The sequence below is a fragment of the Nicotiana tabacum genome, chromosome 7, assembly GCF_000715075.1.
Source record: "Nicotiana tabacum cultivar K326 chromosome 7, ASM71507v2, whole genome shotgun sequence".
In the NCBI taxonomy this organism is placed as follows: Eukaryota; Viridiplantae; Streptophyta; class Magnoliopsida; order Solanales; family Solanaceae; genus Nicotiana; species Nicotiana tabacum.
In genome coordinates, this window is record NC_134086.1 from 172,077,349 (window position 1) to 172,092,147 (window position 14,799).

General features: G+C 33.7%; 1 long non-coding RNA gene across 3 annotated transcripts; it reads left to right on the top strand.

Annotated features, from left to right (window-relative positions):
- The first annotated feature begins 3,187 nt into the window (after positions 1–3,187).
- LOC107799698 (uncharacterized) lies at positions 3,188–13,956 on the top strand. 3 transcript variants are annotated; one of them, XR_001651190.2, is made up of 5 exons: positions 3,188–4,971; positions 5,419–5,460; positions 5,582–5,642; positions 6,206–6,267; positions 13,769–13,956. It is a non-coding gene; the product is annotated as an uncharacterized LOC107799698 (long non-coding RNA). The 3 variants fall into 3 exon arrangements; XR_001651189.2 differs by lacking the exon at positions 13,769–13,956 and adding an exon at positions 8,057–8,267 and having other exon boundaries at positions 3,518–4,971; XR_001651188.2 differs by lacking the exon at positions 13,769–13,956 and having other exon boundaries at positions 3,529–4,971; positions 6,206–8,267.
- The last annotated feature ends 843 nt before the right edge of the window (positions 13,957–14,799 follow it).

Genomic DNA, 14,799 nt, shown 5'->3' on the forward strand with positions numbered 1-14,799 from the left:
CAGGGAGTCAACAAAGTATATCGGTCCAGCATAATATGCTGGAGTTCATACACATGTGTACCGAACTCCAGTATATTATGTTGGACCGATCTCTATTGCAGCAAAATAGTGGCTATTTTTCATTGACTTCGTAAACGTAGGCTATTTTTGAATGACCAATCCGAAAACTGGTTACACCATGCTATTTTTACCCCTTGATATCAACAAGAGAACTCCATATATAAGTAAACGAGTATATTTTTCAGAACAGGGGAAATATGAAGTTTCAACCAAATTGAAGATTTAACCTAAATAGTTGCTTATCTAGCCACTTAAACTAAAAATAGATGGAGAATGTATAATATGTATAATCAACGTAAAATCTATGTATACCATTCTGGATTAGCCTGACTTTAAAGTTGGGATATTTACACAAATAGTTGGCCATATTCATTGTTTACTTTTTCTAGCCATATACATAGATTATACATTGATTATACATAATTAAATACATATAATATATAAATTATATGTATATTTTACGGGCTATTTTTAGTTTAAGTGGTTGGATGAACGGCTATTTGGATTAATTCTTAAGGTAAGGTGTAGCAGATATTGTCCGCTAGGCTAGTTTCAATTGAACTGATTTGGGCTATGCTAGTCGCTCAAGTAGGTTAAAATAGCACGGTCTAGCTAGTTTTCGGGCTGGTCATTCAAAAATAGCCAGTGTTTACCAAGTCAATGAAAAATAGCCACTATTTTACTGCAACAAAGGCCGGTCTAGCATAATATACTGGAGTTCGATGCACCTGTGTATGAACTTCCAGCATATTATGCTGGATCAGTATACTTTGCTGGAGCCAGTATAATATACTTGAGACCGGAGCACGGTGCTCAAAACTCCAATATATTATGCTGGACCGGTATATTATACTGGAACTCCAGTATATTATGCTGGAGGATTTTTCCGAATTTTGAACAGTGTTTTAGTTCAGATTTATCTTTATATGAAAAGTGGCTAAATTTCGATTACCTCTAAAACTGTGGCTATTTTTGAATGATCACTTGTAAATCTGGCTATTTTTTAATTTCTCCCCTCAAGTAGACTTGTCTCTTCAACGACTTAAATTGGGCTTAGCTCAAATTGACCTGTCAGTCTTTATATCACCCTCCAACTCGTTAAAATTGGGAGAAATTCAAAAATAGTCTGATTTACAACTGGTCGTCCAAAAATAACTCAGTTTCAAAAGTTATCGAAATTTAACCACTTTTCATGTAAAGATAAATCTGAGCGAAAATACTGTTCAAAACCTGGAAAATACGTCAGTATATTATACTGGAGTTCCAGTATAAGTATGCTTGAACTCCAGCATATTATAGTGAAGTTCCAGGATAAGTATGCTGAAACTCCAGCATAATATGATAGAGTTCCAGCATAAGTACACTAGAACTCCAGCATAATATACTGGAGTTCCAGCAAGTATAATTGTCCAGTATAATATACTGGAGTTTGGAGCACCGGTGCTCCAGTCTCCAGTATATTATACTGGAGTCAGCAAAGTATACCGGTCCAGCATAATATGCTGGAGTTCATACACAGGTGCACCGAACTCCAGTATATTATGATGGACCGGTCTCTGTTGCAACAAAATAGTGGCTATTTTTCATTGACTTCGTAAACGCTGGCTATTTTTGAATGACCAGTCCAAAAAAATGGCTATACCGTGCTATTTTTACGTTAAAATTTGGAAGGTTGGATTAGTTGCTATATTAATGTATCAAATTTAGCATCCTTAAGGGTGCGTTCAGTATGAAAGAAAATATTTTTTCATGTTTGATTGGCTTAAATATTTTGAAAAATATTTTACAGGTGAACTCATTTTTCACTAATTGGAGGAAAATGTTTTTTTCTCTATCAAAAGAAGAGAAAACATTTTCTAAAACTATTTTTCAACTTTCTCCATCCTATTCCTCGTCCCCACCAATACCCCCTCCACCCCATCCAAACCACCCTACCCCAACAACCCAACCCCTACCCTTACCTACCACACCCCACCCACTCCAACCTCTCCCACCATCCACCTTAAATAAAAATATTATTAAAAGTACTTTCTTTTCGTATTGTAAATAGAGTATTTTTTTTTATTTCAACAAAACGAAGCCGGTAATTTGGTTATTATTGAAGCTGGTGTTGGTGGTTGTGATGTTGCTCTTTGTGTCGTCAAGAAAGTAAACCACTCTTTCTTAATCATGTGGTTGAATATAGTTGCTCGTCGACTATTTTTATTGTGTAGTTAGACTGCTGAATCGACAAAAAAAGCTACCACCTACTGAGGAACTCCATAATAAGCGATAAGACGGACAGTTTGTGTTGATACTTTTTGCTCTTTCTTCTTGTTAATTCTGCTTACTTCCTGTTGTTCTTAAATCAGTAGGCATTCTTGAGAAGAGATTGTTATAGTTAGTAATTACCCAGAACTAGGAATTGTCCTTAGAATTAGGTATTCTCTTTACTGTTATCTGCTTATTGCCTATTCACTTGATTAGAACTATAAATCTTATTATGTGTATTAACTCATTTACTTCCCCAGTGCACATAGGTTAAAAGTTATATTATTTACTAACTGATATAGAATGAGATTTAAAGTTAACCTTTTTATTTTGTTCCATATTTCCTTGCATAGAGATTAAGAAGAAAAAGACAGAGAAATTCCAAGTCCCCCTTCAAGCGCCTTAGAGTTATGCTTTTGCCTGGTTTTTTCCCATTGCTTCAGTCTGACAACCTTATTGTCGCTGGTATAGCCCATGCTTTTGGCTTTTCATGGCCGTCTCCGTAGGTGCTAACATGTTATATTTTTTTCCCAATTAGCGTTTGGATTTGGGGTCATTCTTTGTTTACATTCTGCCATGTTTCAACCGTTTGATTAAGGACCTCAATTTCTACAGATGTTGACTCTAGCCATGTGCTCTATTTGAAAGGAATCACTGATATTGTACCATAATGTCACCTATAAATATGAAAGATATTGAAGAAATATCTCGCTGGGTGGCAGCCCGACCTGCTGTCACAAAGGGAAAGTGAAGTCTCAAATGTTGGCTGGTGATTCCTTATGATCTCTTTGACTCTACTTTCTGTACCATTAGTCTGTTCGATTAATGTTATCCTTCAATTACCTTGATAAATTTCTGTTCATGAGCTATCTGTTGAAATTGGCAAAATGTTTGTCCCACATCGGTGGGAAAACAAAAGTTGGGGGGATTTTCCCCCTATAAAAGAAGGCTTAATGTTTAGGATTTAAATACACCTCTCATTTGCCTTCTCATCTGTTTAAGGCATTTGTATCTTCTCTCTTTAGTATTATTTCACTTGTATTTTTGAAGTGAAATAAAATATTGGTTGTGTCCGAGGAGTAGGCAAAATTAGCCGAACCTCGTAAATTCTGGTGTTCCCTTTATTGTTGCTTTATTGTCTTATTTATTATTTGGTGACTGTCATAATTTTTGGTATAGTAGTTGTGACTTATTCACACTATATACATTTGGCTTCCGCAACAATTGGTATCAGAGCCAAGGTACTGTCTAAGTATGCTCTGTGGTTGCAGCATAGTCTGATCTTCCACATCAGAAAAGATTTATCTTGGTAACTGAGTCAAGGTTCTGTCTGAGTATGCTCTGTGGTTGCAGCTTAGTCTGATCTTCCACACCAGAAAGGAAATAATCTTGATTTGTGTCGTCAACTATTAAATAATATTTGTGTCAAAGATGGGAGACAATAAACAAGAAGAATCTACATCAAGTGTCAACAATACGTCATCATTGGCATCTTCGCTTATGACAAGAATTGTGTCAAATGCGAAATTTGCGGTCGAAATATTTGACGGGTCCGGACATTTTGGGATGTGGCAAGGCGAGGTTCTAGATGTCCTTTTTCAACAAGGGCTAGATCTGGCCATTGAAGAAAAGAAACCAGATGTTATTGGAGAAGAAGATTGGAGAATTATCAACCGTGTTGCTTGCGGTACCATTCGATCCTACCTTGCTAGAGAGCAGAAATATCCATACACAAAGGAAACTTCTGCAAGTAAATTATGGAAAACACTGGAGGATAAATTTTTGAGGAAAAACAGTCAAAATAAATTGTACATGAAGAAGAGACTGTTTCACTTCACCTATGTTCCTGGTACCACGATGAATGAACATATAACCAGTTTCAATAAGTTGGTCACAGATTTGCAAAATATGGATACAACTTATGATGATGGTGACTTGGCCTTAATGTTGTTGGCGTCACTTCCTGATGAGCACGAGCACCTTGAAACTACTCTACTCCATGGAAATGACGAAATTTCTCTCAGAGAAATTTGTTCGGCTTTGTACAGCTATGAACAAAGAAAGCGAGAAAAACAGAAGGCGGAGAAGGAGAAGCACTGTTGGTGAGGGGTCGTCCTCAAAATCAAACGAGGACAAAGAAGGGAAGATCCAAGTCAAGATCCAGACTCAGCGATTTTACCGAACTATTGAAACAAGTACATATATTTGCGGTGTTGAGTCTTTTTAGTACTTTTCCGGCTATACAGACACAAACATAATGTTGTCGGGCATATGTCCTTGCATAGCACGGGCACCGGCCATCTAGTTTTTATTTATTTTAGAAGTGGAAGTTGATGGGACGAACATGTGCTAGATGTTATTGTACAAGAAGCCTTAAAAGTTGTATTCTCGGATTAGTTTGTATACCTTTACCTCTCTCACTCCAAGACGTGTACTGCTTCTACAAACACGTGTACCCATACCTCTCCCACTGAACTAAATGGTTAATACCTAATTCCATCTCCTCATTCTCTCCCTTGCTCTCCTTACTTACACTTCTCTGTTACTAATAAATAAAGGGTCACTTAGGCACAGGCTATGGAGGCCCAATTCCAAATAATAATAGAGAAATGTCACTACGACGATAGATTGTGCATTAGGATTTAGGAGTACAAACATGAGGTAACCACGTTGTTGTAGTCTTATGCATTTACATTTTGGTTCCTGTTTTTAGTGGCATTTGTGAATTTTGCTTAGTTTTATCTGTTATATCTCGACGGACATCTAAACCTGCGATTCTATCCTTTTTAGATAATATTGATCTATAATCATCATTCTGCCTCTGAAATTCTCCTTGTATTTTTGCTTTATTATGTTTTTAGTTAGTCGAGTGTAATTTTTGTTATTTGGTTCTTTCATATATGGACTTTGCTCTTTCTTCATGTTCTCTTATTGAATTTTGTACATGCATGTGGTTGAATGTTTAAATTCTTCTATAAAAGTACACTGAATTTACCATCAGAAAGAAAAAATAGTAATGAAAAGGGAAGAACTTGGATGCAGCAAAGATGTTTGACGATATGCCTCAACTATTGTAATTTTTTTATTTCACTTCTTTTTTACTTGTAGGTAATCTATAAGGCAGAGATCTATCATCCGGCAGCACCAAAGGTATATTACTTATTCCTATTGGATAGAAATACTGAGCAATAATGTTCATTATATTTATTTGAAATGCATTTAATTTTCCTATGTCTATTGCGGTAGTAATACTGTTTGTCTAAATAAACAGGGAAAATCAGATACAATCCAAAGTGGCATGGAGTTCTTTTTCTGATCCATTTTTCTATTCGGTATGTAATGATGATTGAATTAGCTAGCTCAACAATAATTACACTTTTGATCGTGTTAAAAAACCTCTCAAAGGTTGCATTATAGCTAAGATGCCTTTTCTGTTGTATTTTTCTGTTACAATAATTAATTTATTGCGTAATTTCCTTGGTTGCGCACGTGAATGTGTGATTATGTGGAAGAAGTGTGCTATGGTTTCACGAATCGACATTTCAAGATTGCCCCATAATTAGTTCTTTTAAGCATTTTTTATAATATTTTCTTTTAAGCATTTTTCTCTAAGGATTTCTTTTAAGCATTTTTTGTTTGGTTAGTTATTGATTCTCATTAGATACTGAGTTGTTGCCTTGTGACTTAGTGTTAATATTTACCTATTACGGAAGTGAGAACTTGACAATTAAGTGGAATTTATTTCCTATCTTGGAATTGCCAGACCTTTCTCTATAATCTAAGTAACTCTTCTCTATGTTCTATATTTAAGCTTTTACATCCATATATTTTCATTATTTATGTAATTTTTAATGGTACATGACTTTATTCTTCCTTCTTCTCTGATGAATTTCAGTGAGCTTCATTCGCCACTTTCGACACTTTAATGAGTGAACTGGAAAGACATTGCAGTTGTAGGTGAGCGTCAATGCATCACTTTTCTTTCTTCATCTTATTTCCTTTCATCTTTCTTATTCTGTCTGTATTATCTTAGTAAAATTGAGAATTCAATAAAGGATTGAGGAATTTTTAACTGAACAAAATGAAACTAAAAATGATGTGAAGGAAGGATAAACAGAATATGGAGGGAGGAGTACATTATAGATTTCTGGTTAGCTTTAGTTCGATGAGTAGCTTTGAGAATTAGCACCCTTCTGCCAGGTGAAAGCCAGTTAGAGCTGCATGATCTTTTCGTTGCATTCAGTGATAATCGCATGTTCTTTTTAATGCTAAATGACATTCCACTATGATTTGGTGCATCAAATTGTATAATGTAAAATTGGAGGTTAAATGGTAAAGATAGAAAATTGAGAAGAGTATAAACTGCACAAGAGACAGGAGTTGGGAAAGTATAAACTCCACTCAGTTCACAATCTTGCACATGATCCAAAACCTAAAAAAATAGAAGCAGGAGTTAGGAAAGTTGATGCAAGATCAAAAGACATTCACAAGCTCTCTTTTCGGTGCTACATCTATTACAAGGGGTACTTTGCTCGCTAAGAACCTCTTTTAATTCTTTTGAGTTCAAATTTTAGTGCATTTTTGTTATTTGCTAATTTTTTGAAGAGATTCAAACATTATCAAGCATGTGCTTTATTTCAATCTAAGGTTCTTTTCTGTATAACTAAAAGATTGAAAAGACAAGTCTGGTTTTCATGAGGCAATAAATATGTAAACTGCTATATGAAGACTCTTATTTTTTGTGCTACTCTTTTTCTAAGATTTCACTTTGCTCCTTGGGTTTCTCATTCTGGTTATTTATTTTGGAAGGAACATGCAATAGTTTTATGGTTTCGGTTTCAAATAGAAGATCATTTCCTTTGTTTTTTTATAATTTGATTGAAATGAGAAGAAGTTGTCCTTGCTAGCTTCTTTTTATATTTTTGGTAATGTAAAAAAGAAAAGCAGCAAGACATCGCACATTAATCTACTCTGAGCTATAAAGGAACTGTTAGGGAAATGTTGAGAAAATACTATTCTTCAATTAATTTGTCGCAACACTTTTTCAGTAAAGGAGTGAACCAGAAACTATTCATATCCATAAACCATGACCCCATATTCCTTCTCAGCTTCAATACACTTTAATTTACTTAGTTAAACTGTAGTTTTTGAAAAATATACAAGAAGCTTAAAACCCGAACTTCATGGCTAAAGTCCCACAATTAAACCTAATAAAACCAATCCCATAATTGAACAAGATAAATTACTATTGAAATCCAAATAAGTTTCTCCTTTCTTTTCCAGCTGATGAAGTATTTTATAAGAGAGAAAAATTGATGCAGAAGTCTCATATGACGTCTTAAGATGATGATTCCGCATGCTAGATGTCTTATAGTTTTGTCTATTATGCACATTTTGCATTTGGAATAGGACGTGGAAAATGATTTGGCATGTGTTTAGTGGAAAGAAAGGAACCAGAGATATTTCTATGGGAGTTCTATGGCTTTATGCTGTTTGATGTTCAAATTATCATATCTCGGCACTGCACGTGATGCACACAATAGCACTATTTTAGTTGTGTTCATTCCTGCCTTTCTCACTTATATATAGTACAAATTTATTCATTTTATGAAAGGATATTTTGAAGGGTGGGCTCCTTCTTTACAAGACTACTCTAAATTTCTTTTCCTTTCTCTAAATTTTAAAATGTACTACGTTACTTATGACTCCTTTTCACCCCACTAAATATGCTACTTCTTGACTGCAGGTAAAAAGATTAGAATACTTCATTTTTTGTGCAAATCAACCCTTCTTATAAAAACTAATCTGCAACTCTTAATTTATTGGACTTATGAAGAAGAGTTTGTGAGATCCAAGAGATAAAAATTATAATTTGTAGTAACAGAATGTTCCTAAGAGTTTCTTTGAACAAATTTTTGTTGTTTTTGTTCTTTTATTAGTGGATGTTATTTGATTTATACTGGATTTGGTCTCTTCTATTTTCATGATATGTATTGGCTTTTAATTTGAAGTTTCTTTGGGTTGAATATCCCCTTACACAGAGAACAAATTTTGATTTTTTAGCAAGTTGATTCTCTTTAATTAATTCCCTGTGAGAAATTTTCATAAAGCACTATCTTTTAGTAGTAATTAGCCATCTATAGATACCATTTGCTATATTACGGATTATAGATACCTTTTCTGTGGTTATAAGATGTATTTAAGCTATTGTATTCATGAATACATTAGCAAAAATAGGCGTGAATCAGGGAAGTCTAGCTAATCAGTTGTTGTATTCGAGTGTATTCGATTGTATTCATGGAGTGAAACATGAGATTACAGCTGGACAGATTATTGTATTCGACTGTATTTACGGCGTGAAATAGGGGATTACACTATTTTTAAAACGAAAAGTGAATCAATTAACATAATAGACTCCTAATAGAACTCAACAAACTTAATTATAACACACAAATTTTGTGTTTTCAGTTATAAAAAAGATTCTCAACCGAAAAATACCCCAAAAACATAGCTAACCTTCAGAGAAATTATATAATATATTTGAATACATAAATTATATTAATTAAAAAAAAACATATGAATACGTTCATGGCATATAGCGAGACAGTTAATACAATGAAATACATAGAATATAGTGGGATACATTGAAATACAATGGAAAAAAAAAGACAGTGAATACAATGAAATACATGGGATATAACGAGATACATTGAAATACAATGAAAAAAAAGACAGTGAATACAATGAAATACATGAAATACAACGAGATATATTGAATTACAATGGAAAAAAAAGACAATGAATACATTGAAATACATTAACAGAAAATAAGTTGCTCAGCCCCAAACTCCGTCGTTTTTGTTCAAGAACAAATCCTAATTTCCAGCGAATCCGCCGTAGTAACGTTTGAAGGTACAACACGCGACACCTTTGAAATTTGAAGGTACAACACGCGTCTTCTTATTTTCATTATCTGTTTTTAGTGATTTGGTTAGGGATTTGATTTGCTTTTAGTGACCTTAACAGAGAAATCTCCTTTCTTGATCTCGTGCCCTCTAACATTTTCTTGATCTCGTGCCCTCTAACATTGGCAGCAACCAACAGATGAAGAATGAACAAAGAGATAAACATTTTAACCTTTGAATATATAGCAAACTCAAGTGGTTTTGAGACTTCAGAGAGTGTAGTGATGACAGAGAAATCACAATTCAAATATTCGGTGTAAGAATTGATCGGAATGAAAAGAAAATAGTATGGGTGAAAGGAATTTTGAGATTGAGCATCGTGTTTTCAGAGAATGGGATGTATCAAAGTAGAGAGAGAAAAAAATAGTGTAACTGAATAGCGTATTTAGTGGCTTAGGGCTAAGAGGTAACCAAAATTAAATATTTTGCTATAAACCTTGAAAGATATCTATAGAATATAATTTTTTTAAATAGTATTTATTTAAAATAAATAAGGTGTTAACCTTTGCTATTGGAGGTAAAAATTCCTAATACTTTTTTCCCCTCAAAAACGTTTTTACTATATTGGGCCCGTGCATAGATGGGCATACACCACATCCTCAAAACAAGGGGTGTACATGGACCGGGTTGGTTCGGTTTGGATTGTTCGGTTTTGTCGGGTGTTTCGGGATTTTTTTTTTGTTACATGGATATTATTCCGATCTTACTTTGTTAAAGTTATAGATAAAGTTTTGATAAGTGAATATATGTTTAGTAAATATTGAAAAAATTGACAAACATATAATCTATTAAAATATTCTAATAAGAGAATTTTTTTAGTAATACATGATAGTTATTTTCTTAGTCGTCTAACAATAATTTTCGTTAATGTACACTTTCTAGGTTAACACATGAGAGGATATCAAAAATTCAATATAAAGTCTTAAAAATATTTATAAAAATTATATATTTATATGTCGGTTTGGTTCGGGTTTTTTTTTACTCAATATCAAACCAAGTTAAACTAAACCTAGTCGGGGTTTTTAATCGGTTTGGTTTGATTTTTCGGTTTGGTGCAATTTTTCGGTTCGATTTGGACACTCCTCCTCAAAACTATTATAACTTATCGGAGAGTCCGAACCTGAAAATAGCTAGATTGTTTGTGCAGTGAACTGTTCAATATGTATATGTAACCTGAAAATCTGTGTAATATACAGTGTTGATTCACTTCTTCTTTTTCCTTACTAGTCTAATACACCATGCTATATTAGTTTAAGCAGTTCATTAAACATCCTACATTTAGTATAGTTAACCAGATCACTATGAAAAATCGCCCCGCCCCCCTCTATTTTTTTTTTTCAATTCTCTCCGGTTCATTTTAATTGAATTTTTGGATGTTTTTGCACATATTAAGAAATCTATCTTTTAATATTAATCAAAAATAAAAATAATCATATTAACTTTTAGTATTTCTACACATTATTTGTCATTGGAAATATAACTGATACTCTAAGAATCTTTAATTTCAGGGCAACTTTTTAGAAGAAAAAAAAGTTAATTCCTTCGTAATATCTAAAGAAAAAAAACCAAAAAATTAATTAAAGTTGTTGGGAGGGAGTAATGTTTCCTGTTCAGTTTTCCAGCTTGTCGAGCACATGATATCAAACAGAAATAATATATCACCATCTGGGCTCTGTCATGTTTTCTAAAAGAAACCACGAACAAAAAATAGATACACATGTTGGAATTTGGACTTGCGTTAATTGATTATAGCATGAAAGGATAGTGACGCAATCCAAGTGGTGGATAAATAAAATGCATAGTATTAAATACTATGTGTGTAGATAAGTGAGGCCCAATAACAATTGGTCTGTGAATCTGTGATGGGTAGGTACTCTTTATAAATAGAGGCTAACCCCCTTTCCCTGGCTATTAGAAAACCCTAGCGTATTCTGCCTCTTGAATATGTGGTAAAGGTAGACGTCATATCGGTCAAGTTCTACGTGCTGTGAGAGCGCGTAGCTAGTGGATCGTGGAAGTTGGTCTCAGGCTTAATCGTCGTTTGTTGTCGTTGCTGTCGTTGCTGAATCCATGGAGTTTAATGATACGCTTTCTTAGACTCTTAACTCAAGATTATGATTTTATATCTGTATAATTATGTCTTAATCTCTGTTATGGCTACTATTTAATTATCTTACAGTTAATATCAGAGTCACCATAGTTAGAGATTAAGATCGTTATTTAATTTTGAGTAAAGAATTCGTATTTGTATATGTGGAGCAATGTTGTTTGATACTTCGATGCGACGGTGCGAAACCTGATTTAGTGCTCGACTCATCAAAATAAATTGTTGACACTGTTGGGTCGCTTAAATTGATTAGAAGTTACTGAATTGTGGTTCTAAACATCACTTTTCTTTATGAATTTAAATATAATTTCTAAACCTGATTATGAAAGGGTGGTTGACGATGATTGTTCGTTGGTTCTCGGTGTTATCCGATTGTTTACTTGTTGAAACCTAAAGGTGTATGTAAGAATTAATATGTACCTTTTAGGTATTTTGGCTATTATGTTTACTTGTTTAACCTTTTATTTTAATAAAATAAATACAACCCCTACACACAGCTTGGAAATTGAGCAGTGTGACATTATTTTGAAGCTAGTTTTACAAAGAAATAGTAAACTTTTATGTTCAAAAGGCTTAAAGATGCTGCAGCTTGGTTTGGCATCAAAGGTTCTTAGCAAAATTTGTCTTCTTGGTATAATGCCTAACATAACCAAGGAAAAGCTTCCGACGATTGCTTTTTTATTTATTTATAATTATTCATATTATTTTAAGTCAGAAAATGGATTCAAAATTGATATAAGAAATAAATTGAAAGGTTTAAATTATATGTGTTATTTTATCACATGTATTAACGTGTACAACTAAGAGCTTATAATTAATAAATAGTGTCATCAAAGTGGTCTATTTATTTGGAGTTACTGAAAGGTTCTTGATACTATATACATGTGAAATCATTTAACATATGGGTTGAGAATTATGATTAATGAGTAGTTTCCACCAAATTGGTTTATTTATTGGAGTCACCGAAATATTCTCAATGAATCGTGTCTAAATTGTCCTTGAAAAGTGTACACTAGTATAGAAGGTTATTTACCTTTTGATACTAGTGATGCTAAATTAATTAATGAGAATAGATATTGTGTTTTCCACCTAAAGGAGGAACATAATATCTTGAATTCTCATGTGTATAAATAAAGATAATTTGTTATTAGAGGAGGTTTTATGTCTCTTACCTAAAGGAAGGACATAATATATGCCTTGTACTCTTGGATAATAAGGGGAGGAGGTTTTGTATCTCTTGCCTAAAGATGATGCTGCAATGAATGCCTTAGACTCATTGATTTTTAAAAGAGGAGACAATTGCATCTTCCACCCAAAGGAAGAGTGTAATGGATGTCTTTGATTCTTTTGATTTATATATGCATGTCCATAAATTTATCTAATTTTTGTGTTGTTTGCTTATAAAGATGTTAACAACATGACTACTAAGTTGAATTTCATTGAAACTCTGACTAATAGCAACTACAAGAAGTGGAAACAGGATATTGAAATAGTATTAGGTTTGATGGACATGGACTTTGCATTGACTGAACAGAAACAAGTTGAACCTACAACTACTAGCACTGCTGATGAAATGAGTAAGTATGAGAAATGGATAAAGGCTAACAAATTGAGCCTTATGATCATGAACAAATCCATTTGTGATTACATAAAATATGCAATTAAGGATAATGGAAATGTAAAGGATTTCTTGAGTGCCATTAGACAGAAATTCCTAGAATTTGATAAAGCTGAGATAGGTAGCCTGATTGATTCTCTATCTACCATAAAGTATGACCTTGTTGGTAGTGTCCGTGATCATATTATGAAATTGGTTAACATTGCTGCCAAACTGAATAATTTAGGTGTAACCATTACCAATGATTTTCTTGTTCACCAATCTCTAAGGTCCCTTCCTGTGGAGTTTAACCAACTTAAGACAACCTATAATGCACAAAAAGATAAGTAGAATGTTGATGAACTTACTACTGTTTGTGTAGTAGAGGAAGGGAGGATCCAAAAGGAGAAGGTTGAGGGTGTAGTGAACCTTGTTAGTTCATCTAGATCAGCTATTATCCCTCTTATAAAATAAAAGGTGGACCCAAATTTCATAAAAAGAAACATGGCCAGTCTCATCATCCATGTGGTAATAGTGATCATACTAATATGTCTGGTATTAACCAAGGCCAGTCTCATAATTCTCTTGGTCCTCAAGCTGTAATTAAGAACGAAATCAAGTGCTAGGATTGTAAACAAGTAGGTCATAAGAAAGCTAGTTGTCCTCTGAAAAAGAAACCAGATAATCTTTTGGCTTTTGTCTGCATTGAAACTAGTCTTGTTCATGTTCCTTTTAAATTTCTGGTGGTTGGATAGTGGTGCAACTGCTCATGTAACCAATGACTTGCAGGATCTCGTAAGCAGACGGAAGCCAAAAGAGGATGATGCAATGTTGTTGTGGGCAATAGAATCAAAACAAAAGTAGAGTTTATAGAGACATCTATTTTACTTTTTAAAATTAATTCTAGTATTTGTAAGCACGTGATTTTTGACCCTCCCCGAGAATTTTCACATTTTTAGCGTGAATATGTGAAATTGGGTCTAGTATAGCTATTTTAACTATTTTTACTTTATTTCGTTGCAAAAAGAAAAATTTCAAAAAATATATATATAAACTTTAGTTTATGTATCTCTCATAAACTTGAAAAATACAAAAATTGCACTTTATTTTTGTACTTTATATAATTTCGAAAATTACAAAAAAATATAATTCTATTAAGGTTTTGTAGTTATTTTAATTTGGAAAAAATGCAAAAATATTACTTTATATTTTATCTTTATATAAAAACGAAAATTACAAAAAAAATAGTTTTATTAATATTTTGTAGCTATTTTAAATCTTGAAAAATATTTAAAAAAGGATATAGTTTTGTTTAAATACTAGTCTTATTTTTGGTAGTTATTTTGCTTACATAGGACTAGTTAAGCAACGTGTTCCTATTTCTCGGGTCCGGGCAAAAGAATAATATTCGGGTTCAAACTACCCGGTTTTAGGCCTAATTTCGGACCTAACCCATAATAAAACGTGTCCAGGACACATGGGGAACCCCACCACGCGTGGGGGACACAAACCTTGAACCCCACCACGCGTGGGGCTCATTTTTCTGGGCATTGTGTATCAAATACACGGACAAAGGGCCAAAGCAAGGAGGACTGAGATTTTTTTTTTAAAAAAAACATGTACTGTAGATCTTCTTCTTCATAAAGAAGAAGAAGAAAAACCTACTGAAGGGAGAAAAACCCGACTCCCCCACGACCAAACCCTACTTCCCCCAGCGTCCAAACCCAAACACCACCCCCCCTCGTCGCAACCAGCCCAACTCCCCCATCTTCTTCCAAACAAAAACCCTAACGAACACGACCCCAAAAACCACCATCAAC